This window comes from Salvelinus sp. IW2-2015, unplaced genomic scaffold, assembly GCF_002910315.2.
Source record: "Salvelinus sp. IW2-2015 unplaced genomic scaffold, ASM291031v2 Un_scaffold1469, whole genome shotgun sequence".
NCBI classification, from domain to species: Eukaryota; Metazoa; Chordata; class Actinopteri; order Salmoniformes; family Salmonidae; genus Salvelinus; species Salvelinus sp. IW2-2015.
This window is the reverse complement of record NW_019942927.1, coordinates 136969-148382: the sequence shown is the minus strand read 5'-3', so window position 1 is coordinate 148382 and position 11414 is coordinate 136969.

Genomic DNA, 11414 nt, shown 5'->3' with positions numbered 1-11414 from the left:
CAGGACAGGCAGCAGGGAGACATGTAGCAGGGAGTGAGGCAGCAGGAAGACAGGCAGCAGAGAGACAGGCAGCAGAGAGCAGGCAGCAGGGAGACATGTAGCAGGGAGACAGGCAGCAGGGAAACAGGCAGCAGGGAGACAGGCAGCAGGGAAACAGGCAGCAGGGAAACAGGCAGCAGGGAGACATGTAGCAGGGAGTGAGCAGCAGAGAGACAGGCAGCAGAGAGACAGGCAGCAGAGAGACAGGCGGCAGAGAGACAGCAGCAGGGAAACAGGCAGCAGGGAGACAGGCAGCAGGGAAACAGGCAGCAGGGAGACAGGCACAGGGAAACAGGCAGCAGGGAAACAGGCAGCAGGGAGACATGTAGCAGGGAGTGAGGCAGCAGAGAGACAGGCAGCAGAGAGACAGGCAGCAGAGAGACAGGCAGCAGGGAGACATGTAGCAGGGAAACAGGCAGCAGGGAGACAGGCAGCAGGGAGACAGGCAGCAGGGAAACAGGCAGCAGGGAGACATGTAGCATGGAGTGAGGCAGCAGAGAGACAGGCAGCAGAGAGACAGGCAGCAGAGAGCAGGCAGCAGGGAGACATGCAGCAGGGAGACAGGCAGCAGGGAGACAGCAGCAGGGAGACAGGCAGCAGGGAGACAGCAGCAGGGAGACAGGCAGCTTGGAGACATGCAGCAGGAAGACAGCAGGCAGACAGCTCCTCACCTGCTCCAGTGTTGAAGACTGGCTGCAGACAGCTTCTCTCTCTCTCTCTCTCTCTCTCTCTCTCTCTCTCTCTCTCTCTCTCTCTCTCTCTCTCTCTTTCTCTTTCTCTTCTCTTCTCTCTCTCTCTCTCTCTCTTCTCTTTCTCTCTTCTCTTCTTTCTCTCTTTCTCTCTTTCTTTCTCTCTTTCTCTCTTTCCTTTCTCTCTCTCTTCTCTCTCTTTTCTCTCTCTTTCTCTCTCTATATGTCCTGCCTCCATTATCATTACAGAGGAGACATTTTCTGCATGTCTCCTCTCCTCTCCTGAATCTCCATGAGCTGTACATAATGGGTTCTCTCTGCCTGTTTTATAACAAGCAAAAATGTTCTGATAAAAGGGAGAAACGGTCTTGTGTTGGACACGTGATAGAGTTGTCATTATCTTCCTCTGGGCTGATCATCCGTGTGTCCAAATAATGGTCTCTGTGTGTGTGTGTGTGTGTGTGTGTGTGTGTGTGTGGTGTGTGTGTGTGTGTGTGTGGTGTGTGTGTGTGTGTGTGTGTGTGTGTGGTGTGTGTGTGTGTGGTGTGTGGTGTGTTGTGTGCGTGTGCATATTCACAGGACCTTTACAGTGCGGTTATACTGTGTGTTTTACATCATAATTGCAGTAAGATGATGCATTGAGCCCAGTTTCTTCCACTACACTGTATGACAATGTACGATATTTGTAGGTTACTGTTCATTCATTGCATAACTGTTGCTTAACGTGCCCATGCAGTAGCCGTAGTCAGGTACTTGTGATTAATTATTGTTATTGGGGGTTGATCACAGAATATTATTATTATTAATATTATCATCCCACATGTATATTTAGACATCAACATGTTAATGTTTTATGATTCTTTTTTTTTAACCTTTATTTAACGAGGCAAGTCAGTTAAGAACAAATTCTTATTTACAATGACGGCCACTCACACCGAGCCCCTCCCCCTGCCACTCAAACAAAGACCCCTCCCCTGCCACTCACACCAAGCCCACTCAGTTCCCTGCACTTTCACTACCAAGCCCTCCCCCTGCCACTCACACCAAGCCCCCATACACCAACATCCCCTGCCACTCATAACAAGCCCCTCCCCTGCCACTCACACCAGCCCCTCCCCCTGCCACTCATAAAAGCCCCTCCCCTGCCACTACACCAAGCCCTCCCCGCGCACCATAACAAGACACAAACCTTCCCATGACTTACTTATAAAAACAAACAAAACAAAAAAAAACACAAACAAACAACAAAACAAATAAAACATCAAAACCAGCCTCCCCTGCACTCACACCAAGCCCCTCCCCTGCACCATAACAAGCCCCTCCCCCTGACACTCATAACAGAGATGAAATATCTCTTCTTCCTCTCTGACAAGCGGTTTCAACTCGCTGTTTACATTTGAGGTTTGGTCCAACAGAATCAGTCACATGGACACCGAAACACATTGAGACCAGTGGTGGTTGGTGCCATTTAAGATAAGGGAGGACGATTCATTTTTTTAAGAGAATGGCATTATTTCTACTACAGCATATTGGATGACTGTCATTCATTCAATGTAACATTGATAGGTTTAGACTACTACATGATACTAGAATGTTCCCTTTACCCATCATGAGGTTGCTACAACATAGCCTATGAATGGAAGTTTACAATGTAGGTGCACACAGGTCGAGAGAAATTAGTGTAATCAAGGTGGCAGAAATTGACACATTCAATACCGCCTTGCACACTCTTGCCTGCATCTAGCTGATAGTGGGTGTAATCATTAGTCCAAGAGTTTCTATTGGACAAATTCATGTATGCTTATCCCCGTTTGGTTCAGTTTGCTTCCATTTAAGAAACGTATTTTAACAGAATCGGCTAAATGAATACACCCCTGATCACACGCAAACTCAGTTCACTTTCATAGCAGGCACATACAAACAGCATGATCACTTTGCTCGTTGTATAATTCCTTCTGGCATCTACGCACTCTCCTAACCACTACACACAGCCTACATTGTTGTTAACATATTAAAATCATAGTTCTAGTAGTAATCCCGCTACATTCACGCAGTAGTGTGCAGCAAGCAGTTTAGCAGTTACACCGGCGGGCCCCGGTGGCAATACATTTATAAAACCAAAAGCTTACCTTGACTTGGAAGAGTTCCAGTGTTGGATAGCCATAGCCAGCTAGCTAACATAGCATCCCTCTCTGTTTGAGCCAGTTGTTTGGGTAGACTAAACTAGCTAGCTGAATTCTCTAGCAAAGTAAGTGAAAGTGCAAAAATAATACAACAAAATATAATGCTGTCTCTATCTCTATCTCTCTATCTCTCTATCTCTCTATCTCTCTATCTCTCTATCTCTCTATCTCTCTCTATCTCTATCTCTATCTCTATCTCTATCTCTATCTCTATCTCTATCGCTCTTGCAGAAATACATTTTTTCAAAACTGTCTTTCTCTCTTTGGGTCAACTACTCACCACATTTTATTTTCTGATCCTTTGATTGGGTAGACAACATGTCAGTTCCTGCTGCAAAAGCTCTGATAGGTTGGAGGACGTCCTCCAGATGTTGTCATAATTACTGTGTAAGTCTATAGAAGGGGGTGAGAACCATGAGCCTCCTAGGTTTTGGATTGAAGTCAATGTACCCAGAGGAGGATGGAAGCTAGCTGTCCTCTGGCTACACCATGGTGCTACCCTAGAGGGTGCTGATGAGGCTACTGTAGACCTTATTTGCAAACAATGTGTATTAATCAATTATTTGATGACACGTTTTATCTAAAAAAATATAACTTCTCTGATGTTTCACACATTTTTTTCCAGAAATTAATTGAAGTATGTACCTTCCTCTTCTTGAGGAGCCTCCACTGCTTGATACATTATTTTCTCAATCAGTGGAGCTGTAAAGCTGTAAATTCTCAAAGTAACATTTTGCTCGTTGGCAATGTATACTGTTTTAAATGCGGTGCCAAACATTGAGATGCTGGACACAAGCAGGGACGATGAGTGCAATCTAGATGAGATAGTCAATGTATCAGCAGTGGGGCCCAGAAAACATGACATGTTTGACTGTTTCAGTCGGAGAGGAATCTACAGGCCTGTGTCGATCCTCAGCACCTTATCCAAAGAGATTATTTTTTTATCAACTAGATGGATACCTTCTCGAGAACAAACTTCTTTCTGAACTTCAATCTAGCTTTAGAACAGCTCATTCCACTGATACTTGCCTTATCCACCTTTTTGACCACATCAAGCAGGAAAGTGAGAAGGGGGGAACTATACAGGTATGATCATGTTAGATTTGGAGAAAACCTTTGACCATGATATTCTCCTGATGAAACTGAAATGCATGTGTCTAAATGATGTAGCAGGTAATTGGTCTAGGTCTTATTTGACCAATAGAACACAAGTATGTAATGTTGGTGATGCTCTGTCAGAGGCCAAAGAAATATCTTGTGGAGTACCACAGGGATCCATTTTAGGGCCTCTCTTATTTCTTATATACACTACCATTCAAAAGTTTGGGGTCACTTAGAAATGTCCTTGTTTTTTTTGTTTGTTTTTTTGTCCTTTAAAATAACATCAAATTGATCAGAAATACAGTGTAGACATTGTTAATGTTGTAAATGACTATTGTAGCTGGAAGCGGCTAATTCTTTTATGGAAAATCTACATAGGCGTACAGAGGCCCATTATCAGCAACCATCACTCCTGTGTTCCAATGGCAGGTTGTGTTAGCTAAAAAATGATAATCCAAGTTTATCATTTTAAAAGGCTAATTGATCATTAGAAAACCCTTTTGCAATTATGTTAGCACAGCTGAAAACTGTTGTTCTGATTAAAGAAGCAATAAAACTAGCCTTCTTTAGACTAGTTGAGTATCTGGAGCATCAGCACTTGTGGCTTCAATTACAGGCTCAAAATGGCCAGAAACAAATAACTTTCTTCTGAAACTCGTCAGACTATTCTTGTTCTGAGAAATGAAGGCTATGCCATACGAGAAATTACCAAGAAACTGAAGATCTCGTAAAACGCTGTGTACCACTCCCTTCCTAACCAGAATAGAAAGAGGAGTGGGAGGCCCCGGTGCACAACTGAGCAAGAGGACAAGTAAAAATAGAGTGTCTAGTTTGAGAAACAGACACCTCACAAGTCCTCAACTGGCAGCTTCATTAAATAGTACCCGCAAAACACCAGTCTCAATGTCAACAGTGAAGAGGCGACTCCGGGATGCTGGCCTTCTACTTTTGAACGGTTGTGTACGTTAATGATGTAAAAGTAAAGTGTAACCTCTTACTTTATGCTGATGACTCAGCCATACTGGTATAAGGGAAGGATACAGTTTACATAGAGGAGACCCTGAGTAAGGAATTGCATTTTGTTAGAGATTGGTTGACTGACAACCAATTGTCACTACATTTGGGAAAAAGTGAATTGATTTTGTTTGGAACAAAACGTAGTTTGCTTAGAGCTGACAAGATAAAGGTAAACTGTGCAGGCAAGGAGATTGAATCTCAAACAAGTGTAACTAATCTTGCTGTGTCCCTAGATTATTCCCTTTCTGGAGACCTGATTGCTGCTAAAATACTTTCTAAAATGGCAAACAAATTGAATTTTTATATCGTAACACTAGATATTTTAACATCAACGTTAAGAAACTGCTTGTCTCAAGCTTGATTCAGTGTCATTTTGATTACGCCTGTTCTGCTTGGTATAGTGGGCTATCAGAAAAGCAGAAAAGAGAATGCAGGTCACTCAAAATAATGTTATCAGGTATATGCCTAGTTAAATAAAGGTTAAATTACAACAACAAAACATGTATGTTTTAAATATGCCGGTACAAGAGTTCCAGGAGGTGGGCTTGTTGCCTTTGGAGTCCGGAGTGGACTAACTTAAGCGTAATCGTATGTTTGACATCTTAAATGATCGTGCCCCGGGTTATATGAAAAACCACATTTATATAATCTATAACCAACACAGTTACAATTACCAGAGCCAGTGTTATGTCTTGTAAAATCCCAAGAGTAAACAGTTTTGACAGAAGCACGTTTTTCTATACAGACATTTGTCTATGAAATAGCATCCCCCCTGGAGATCAGGCAAAGACTAAGTAGAAATAGCTTTAAAAGGTTTTCATTTGGACAAGGTTGTCTAAGAAACCACTCCAGATTATTCAAAGTAGCCACTCTTTAGCTTGATGACAGCTTTGCATACTCTAGCATTCTCTCAACCAGCTTCATGAGGTAGTCACCTGGAGTGCATTTCAATTGACAGGTGTGCCATGTTAAAAGAACATTTGTGGAATTTCTTTCCTTCTTAATGCGTTTGAGCCAATCAGTTGTGTTGTGACCAGGTAGGGGTGGAATACAGAAGATAGCCCTATTTGGTAAAAGACAAAGTCCATATTATGGCAAGAACAGCTCAAATAAGCAAAGATAAACTACAGTCCATCATTACTTTAAGACAAGAAGGTCAGTCAATCCGGAAAATGTCAAGAACTTTGAAAGTTTCTTCCAGAGAGGAGCCAGTAGTCCAACTGTCTGTTAGTATCTCTGCCATGGAGGAGCCAGTAGACCCACTGTCTGTTAGTATCTCTGCCATGGAGGAGCCAGTAGACCCACTGTCTGTTAGTATCTCTGCCATGGAGGAGCCAGTAGACCCACTGTCTGTTGGTATCTCTGCTATGGAGGAGCCAGTAGTCCCACTGTCTGTTAGTATCTCTGCCATNGAGGAGCCAGTAGACCCACTGTCTGTTAGTATCTCTGCTATGGAGGAGCCAGTAGACCCACTGTCTGTTAGTATCTCTGCCATGGAGGAGACAGTAGACCCACTGCCTGTACGAGGAGTCAATGCGATTGGATAGAAGCACTGTAGCGGTTATAGAGGAGTGAATACGATTGGATATATAGCGACACTAGTTTTACATGTTAATGTCACATACACAAGCAAATCAAATCTAATTGCATTAGTTACATTACTTACAAGCCCTTTAAACAACAATGCAGTTTTAAGAAGAACAAAAAAGAGTAAGAGATAAGAATAACAAATAATTAAAGAGCAGCAGTAAATAGCAATAGCGGGGCCTATATACAGAGGGTACCGGTACATCGGTGTCGAGGTAATTTGAGGGTAGAGTAAATAAAGTACATTGAGGCCTTTCTTCCCAGCTCTAAAACCCAACAATGCAGTGATCAATATCAATGTAGTACTACACGATAACAAGGTAGAACTAAAACACAAGAAACACAAATAAGAAATAAAAAGAACAGGAGAAAGCAAGAAGCTATATTACAGGGTCAGTTTCAATACCATATTTACAATGTGCAGTGTATAGGGATACTGGAGTGATGGAGGTAGATACTGGAGTGATGGAGGTGGATACTGGAGTGATGGAGGTAGATATGTATAGGGATACTGGAGTGATGGAGGTAGATACTGGAGTGATGGAGGTAGATACTGGAGTGATGGAGGTAGATACTGTAGTGATGGAGGTAGATACTGTAGGTATAGGGATACTGGAGTGATGGAGGTAGTACTGGAGTGATGGAGGTAGATACTGGAGTGTATGGAGGTGATATGTATGAGGGAATGTCTGGAGTGATGGAGGTAGATACTGGAGTGATGAGGTAGATACTGTAGTATAGGGATATGAGAGTGATGGAGGTAGATTACTGGAGTGGATGAGATGGTAGATACTGTAGGTATAGGGATACTGGAGTGATGGAAGGTAGATACTGGAGTGATGGAGGTAGATACTGGAGTGATGGATAGGTAGATACTGGAGTGAGTGGAGGTAGATACTGTATGTGATATAGGGATACTGGAGTGATGGAGGTAGATACTGGAGTGATTGAGGTAAGATACTGGAGTGATGAGGTAGATACTGGAGTGATGGAGTAGATACTGTAGATAGGGATGTAGTGAGTGAGGTAGATACTGTGTGTATAGGGATACTGGAGTGATGGGGTAGATACTGTTATGTATAGGGTACTGGAGTGATGGAGGTAGATACTGTATGTATAGGTACTGGAGTGATGGAGGTAGATACTGGAGTGATGGAGGTAGGATACTGGTAGTGGTATGGAGTAGGATACTGGAGTGATGGAGGTAGATACTGTAGGTATAGGGATACTGAGATGATGGAGGTAGATACTGTATGCTAGGGATACTGGAGTGATGGAGGTAGATACTGATGTATAGGGATACTGGAGTGATGGAGTAGATACTGTAGGTATAGGGATACTGGAGTGATGGAGGAGATACTGTATGATAGGGATACTGGAGTGATGGAGGTAGATACTTATGTATAGGATACTGAGTGATGGAGGTAGATACTGTATGTATAGGGATACTGGAGTGATGGAGGTAGATACTGTATGTATAGGGATACTGGAGTGATGGAGGTAGATACTGTATGTTATAGGGATACTGGAGTGATGGAGGTAGATACTGTATGTATAGGATACTGGAGTGATAGAGGTAGATACTGTATGTATAGGGATACTGGAGTGATGGAGGTAGATACTGTATGTATAGGGATACTGGAGTGATGGAGGTAGATACTGTATGTATAGGGATACTGGAGTGATGGAGGTATACTGTATGTATAGGTGAGGATACTGGAGTGATGGAGGTAGATACTGTATGTATAGGGATACTGGAGTGATGGAGGTAGATACTGTATGTATAGGGATACTGGAGTGATGGACGGTAGAACTGTTGTACAGGGGTAAGGAGGGGATACTGGAGTGATGGAGGTGATACTGTATGTATAGGGGTATGGTGACTAGGCATCAGGATGGATGGCAAACAGTAGCAGCGTAAATGATGAGTGTATGTGAGTGTGTGTGTAGAGGCTTGTCAGTGTGTAGAGTCCTGTTCGTGTTGTAGAGTCCTGTCAGTGTGTGTCTCAGTGTGTAGAGTCCTGTCAGTGTGTAAGGTCTGTCTGATGTGAGTCCTGTCAGTGTGTAGAGTCCTGTGAGTGTGTAGAGTCCTGTGAGTTGTGTTAGAGTCCTGTGAGTGTGTAGAGTCCTGTGAGGTGTAGAGTCCTGTGAGTGTGTAGAGTCCTGTGAGTGTGTAGAGTCCTGTGAGTGTGTAGAGTCCTGTGAGTGGTGTAGAGTCCTGTCAGTGTGTAGAGTCCTGTCAGTGTGTAGAGTCCGTGTGTCAGTGTCGTAGTGAGTCCTGTTAGTGTGTAGAGTCCTGTGAGAGTGTGAGTGTGTAGAGTCCTGTGAGTGTGTAGAGTTCCTGTGAGTGTGTGATTAGAGTCTGGTGAGTGCTTGTAGAGTCCTGTCAGTGTGTAGAGTCCTGTCAGTGTGTAGAGTCCTGTCAGTATGCATAGAGACAGTGAAAAATAAAAACAAAATACAAGGGTCAACTCAGGTAGTCCGTGTAGACATTTTGTTTGCTATTTAGCAGTTTTATGGCTTGGGGATAGAAGCTGTTCATGGCCTGTTGGTGTCAGACTTGATGCACCGGTACCACTTGCTATGCGGGAGCTGAAAGAACAGTCTATGGCTTGGGTGGCTGGAGTCTTTAACAATTTTTACAGGCCTTCCTTTCACACCGCCTGATATAGAGGTCCTGGATGGCAGGGAGCTCGGTCGCAGTGATGTACTGGGCTGTCCGCACCACTCTCTGTAACGCCATGCGATCGAGGGCGGTGATGTTGCCATACCAAGCAGTGAGCCAGCCTGTCAAGATGCTCTCAGTGGGGCAGATTTGATGGCCCATGTCAAGCCTTTTAAAGGGGGAAGAGGCGCTGTCGTGCCTTATTAGTCCTTAGTGATTTGGACACCCCGAGGAACTTCAAGCTCTCAACCTGCTCAACTGTTGATGTGGATAGGGGGGGGGTGCTCGGTCTCCCGTTTTCTGTAGTCCATGATCAGCTCCTTTGTCTTACTGAGGTAGACGGAGAGTTGTTGTCCTGGCACCACACTGCCAGGTCAATGACCTCTTCCCTGTAGGCTGTCTCATCCTCGCCAGTGATTTGTGGGTGAACAGGGAGTACAGGAGGGGACTAAGCACACACCACTGTGGGGACCCCGTGTTGTGGGTCAGCGTAGCGGATGTGATGTTGCCTACCCTCACCACCTGGTGTCGGCCTGTCAGGAAGTCCAGGATCCGGTCGTAGAGGGAAGGGGTTCAGTCCCAGGGTCCTTAGCTTGGTGATGAGCTTGGAGGGGACAATGGTGTTGAACTCTGAGCTGTAGCCAATGAACAGCATTCTCACATGAGGGCAGTGTGGAGTGTATGGTTCTGTTGGGGCGGTATGCAAAGTGGATTGGTTCTAGGGTGTCTGGGATGGTGGAGTTGATGTGTGCCATAACCAGCCTCTCAAAGCACTTCACGATTACAGATGTGAGTGCTACAGGACGGTAAACCTCAGAGTTCTTGTGAACAGGAATGATGGTGGTCATCTTGGAACATGTGTGGATTACAGACGGGGAAGTGGGAGAAGTGGGAAATTACAGTAAAAATGCCTGCCAGCTGATCTGCGGTCTGACAACTTGGCTTGGAATACCATTAGCTTAGCACCAACCTATAGTAGATATGGACGAGTCATTGGGGTCAGATAGATACTACAGACTATAGCTGATATGGACGAGTCATTGGGGTCAGATAGATACTACAGACTATAGCTGATATGGACGAGTCATTAGGGTCAGATAGATACTACAGACTATAGCTGATATGGACGAGTCATTAGGGTCAGATAGATACTACAGACTATAGTAGATATGGACGAGTCATTGGGGTCAGATAGANATTAGGGTCAGATAGATACTACAGACTATAGTAGATATGGACGAGTCATTGGGGTCAGATAGATACTACAGACTATAGCTGATATGGACGAGTCACTCTCTCTTGGTAGTCCTTCAGTTTTCATGGCACGATAACGACCCGTGCACATTACCTCTCGGGTTTATAGTGGTTTTTAGTGGCTCGGGATTCTGAGTTATGAAGGACAGACAAGTTCTTCCCTTATTGTTTTTGGTCTTGGTGGTGGTCTGTCTGAATGACACTTTGTCTGCACTTAAGACAGTATTCCTTCCACGCTCGGTATTTGTCTTAGTTGTCGATACTTAGATAACAGTTAAAGTGTCCTCTGGCTCGAGCTATTGCCTCTTCTGTGTTTCCAACGGCCAGTTAAAGTACACTATTCCCAACCTCTACCATTACCAGCAGCAGTTAGGACAATTACTACAATACTTCAGCTCTACTGCAGTCATCAAACCATTTCAGTCAACTGAACTGCAGGAAAAACGCCCCGTATCTTGTTCGAAACAGGAACAACTCGTAACAGGTTAAGTTACCGTTTTCTTCTTCTCTTGAACAAAAAATAAGATTTCATCAGCCGCAGCAGACAGAAGATGAACAGGGTTAGGAATTGAGGAAGCATTTCTGTTTATCAGCAGGGAGGCACTCAGAACACATCTCTGTGGTACTGCTAGGCTCAGAGATGGGCAGAGAGAGAGAGAGAGACAGAGAGAGAGACAGAGAGAGAGACAGAGCGAGAGACAGAGCGAGAGACAGAGCGAGAGACAGAGCGAGAGACAGAGCGAGAGACAGAGCGAGAGACAGAGAGAGAGACAGAGAGAGAGAGAGACAGAGAGACACATTTCTTTCCACGGGCCGGGGGGTGAGACAGGGATGCAGCTTAAGCCCCACCCTCTTCAACATATACAGTTGAAGTCTGAA